General features: G+C 28.2%; 1 long non-coding RNA gene across 1 annotated transcript; it reads left to right on the forward strand.

Moving 5' to 3' along the window:
* The first annotated feature begins 718 nt into the window (after window positions 1-718).
* On the forward strand, window positions 719-2,660 carry LOC103308713. Its single transcript, XR_510522.3, has 4 exons — window positions 719-1,119; window positions 1,183-1,425; window positions 2,158-2,199; window positions 2,271-2,660. It is a non-coding gene; the product is annotated as an uncharacterized LOC103308713 (long non-coding RNA).
* Window positions 2,661-3,857: the final 1,197 nt, after the last annotated feature.

The raw sequence follows: 3,857 nt of genomic DNA on the forward strand, positions 1-3,857 counted from the left end.
TATTCTAAAAAAATAATTTTTTTCTTATCTGTTTTTACTTATTTTGTAGTCATTTTTTTTATAACTAACACCATCGACGACATTTTAAATATCATTAGGATTATAATTCTTATTTACGACCTCCTACATTGTTGACATATGATCTGGGTGTTAATGTGTTGTCCGAAGTCACCCCACGTTTGGTAATAATTAAGACGATTTAACAATACAGTGTGAGATCAAATAACTTAACAATTTGCACATAATTATACCAATTACACAGACAAGTTAACGAGTAGGTATAGGCATAGATTAAACATAGGTATGTAAAATATTTAACATAGGTACGTATGTATAATCTATGGTATAGGTTACCGAAAACCTAAATATTTCAATGTAATTCTGTAATTTAAAAATACAAAAATATAATATTTTGTATTTGCCTCCGTAAAATGTACTATACTACTATGACACCATTATGTCATCAAAAAATATTATTTCCTATGGAGTTTATAATAGATTATATTATTAACGTGGAGTATCAGTTTTCAACTTTTATATTAAACGTGTATCTTAAAATTATAAGATAACTAAAAAATATGGAATTGTCCGAATTCACCCTACATGTACTGCGGACTAAGCTGCGCATGGCTATGAACTAAGTTTTCTATGTTTTGTTTGGTGCGCAACGGTTTGTACCGTTCACTATAATTGCTGCCCGGTCGATAATGTTATCAATATTGTGGGCTGAACAGTGAACAATGAACCAGGACCGTTGCCTCCTTATTTAAAATGCTCGTTCTATAAACCTTGCGTTCTGTTTTCTTGAGTTTCATGATAAAGTAAAAGATAAAGATTTACTTTATCATGAAATCGTGTTGAGTTCTACATTTTTGCATTTTGCATAATTACGGTTTCAGTTCCTCCAAAAGTTAAATGTTTCAAGTAGCTTTATGTTTTATGTGGTAGAGTTGTGCCGTACTTTCGTTCGAAAGTTCATGTGTGTCATTTCTTGCTCATCAGTTGGTTTTCTATGTAGGTATGATACCTAACCTATTCTGTTCACTTTCTGCTGCCCATCAAGCACCTTCTATGTTATGTTTCATCGTTCCTGTGTTGCCGTCATTCAAAAACCATGTTGTCTGTGAATTGTATCATCTGGTAATTATCTTTGGCCTGCTAATAATTGTTTCCTTTTTCTAGGGTGGTAGAATTATCAGAAATTGTGTATGAATCAACGTGTCTTGTGAACCTTGTGACAGTAGTATCAAGGTCAACGCTCCAGTGACCAGCGTTCCCGTCTTAGCAGCATTATTGTTTTTCGGCCTGTTTTGTGTTGATGTCAGTGACTGTGGCTGGGTGGTCACATTCACTGGGATTATTGTTGTTATTGTATCATTATTATTATAACCATGTCCCCCGGTACGGGTAGTGTTGAAATGAAATGTGAGTATTGATCAACCAAGTATTTATATTATTTTTATTATTCATATTAACGGCTGATGGGCTTAGGTTATCTTCTGGCTTCTGCAGGCTGATATTAATATTATTTCTACTATTACCTATTGAATTGAGCTAACCGGTTATCATTTTATTATTGTTCTCAATATCGGATATCTGACCCATTGTACCTTGTATATTATATTATAATATGGTACCTACCTATAATTATTATCATTTAAATTACGTAAAATCACGTTAATTAAAATATATTTAGGTTGACCTGACTTAATATTTTTTTTGTAGTTTTTAGTATAAGAAATATATATATTTAATTTTAATTTTAAGATCAATATGATTTAACTATTTAAATTTAAAGCAAGGGTTTCCTAAAATTATACAGTTTCCGGCAAATAATAATACTATAAGATACAAAAACGGAATAGTACGTCTGGAGCAGTAATTGGTATAAATGTTTTGGACATAATAGTAAGTCTGAGGCAGTGAAAAGGTTAAATAATATATTTTCGGTATAAATATTGAAGCGTAAACCAATTAATAACATAATTTTGTATTTTCAAATTTATCTTTTCTGAAATCATTTTAAAACCTTATTATTGTGTACGGTACTATAGCCCGTGTACCTATAGCCCAATCACTGGCTTTCATCTAATCAAATATTATGTTCCAAATATTAAAATATTTACTATAACTCAGTTTACTAATTTTCTTTTTCAGATGTAATCTAGCTGAACGGTTAACAGAAGTTTAAAAACACGAGTAAGATACAGGTTATTTTTTTTTATTTATTATGACAATCAAATTTTATTCTAATGCTTATTGCATTTTAGTTGGTTGATGGATTCAATTGGAAAGTAATATGTAATCATACCTTGAATTTGTCATTCTTGCTGGAATTGTGCATTGCTGTAAACATGTAAAATGTGGACAATTATCTACCTGGCGCAGACTTTTAACTGATAGTATATACTCTTTTGATTTAAAAGTTTCACTTAAGGCCACTTTAGAAATGTTAGACTATACATTTTTAATGACAGCTGGATAAACTTTTATAATGCTAAAGATCATTTAGTGGTATCTATTTTATTAAAATATTAAAGTAAAATCTTAATTGTTCTGGATACCAAGACTCTTGTTTTCATGATCATGATATTTTATTTATAATGACCAGGGCTGTGAATTTAATGCACTAAAAAACCTTAAAAATTTCAAATAAATGCAAATAATTATAGTATACAATTCACTTAAAATGGTTTTTAATTTAATTTAATATTTACAATGATTTTATAAGATATTATACAATACATTTTATACGCATAAAAATGTGTTAATTCAATAAAAAAAATAAACAATAAAAATATTCATTCAATTTGAATTTTGTTTAATGCTTTCACCTGAAACATTTAAAATTTTTTTTTATGTATTTATTTTGTTAAATTAATAAAACAAACTTTAATATATTTATTTGCGGGTACCTTATTCATATTTAATCTTTACTATTGCATTGGACAAAAAAAAAAAAAAATAATAAAACAGAAAAATGTTTTTCAAACATGTCAATTGGCGGAATTTAATTAGTTTGCCAAAAAATAAATTTAAAAAGGAAAATATGACCTAAAAATGCAAAAAAAAATTAAAAACATCAAAAAATGCAAAATAAAAGTTTCATAAATGGATTCATAGTTGAATAATTCAAATTATGTACTTACAAAGCTACGTTTCACAATCATCAAAAAATAATGCACTTTTCTACAAATTTACAGCCCTTATAATGACTATTGTATAAAACTACTAGCCGACCCGTCACTATTCATATCTACTCGCTGATAAAACACACACTAAAGAAAAAAGGTCAGGTTACAGGTAGCTGGAAACCCGCTGGCCGCACAATATGTATAATAATATACCGGGTGATTCTTTTATCATTGAACACTCATTATTTCAAAGTGTAAATTTTTTTGAAAATATTTTTTACATAGTTTCAAGTCGCTTATAAAACAACGTTTTTCTTAAAAAAATATTTTTTTAAATATTTTTTATCCTTATAATTTTTTAAGTTTTTTACTTTTTTGAATGACAACATTGTGTTTTAATTTTATATTCAAAAGCAGAATATTTTTCTTAGTATTTTGATACATGAAAATCGAATTTCGGGTGAGTAGCTTATGAGTTATAAATATTCAAAGTTTAGTTGAGCGGAGTGGAGTGGTATGGGGTTACCCCGCGAAATGTTTGTCCACTTCTCCGCTCATCTTAACTTTGAATATTTATAACTCATAAACTACTATTAAGATATTTATTCATCAAAGTAAATTCATACTGGCCAGTATTAAAAAAATATCCAAATAAGAGTATTTAGTTTATTATTAATACTAGCTAATATTAAAAAATAGGTACCATATAAAAGTTACCAAATT

This window comes from Acyrthosiphon pisum, chromosome X (assembly GCF_005508785.2).
Source record: "Acyrthosiphon pisum isolate AL4f chromosome X, pea_aphid_22Mar2018_4r6ur, whole genome shotgun sequence".
Taxonomy (NCBI): Eukaryota; Metazoa; Arthropoda; class Insecta; order Hemiptera; family Aphididae; genus Acyrthosiphon; species Acyrthosiphon pisum.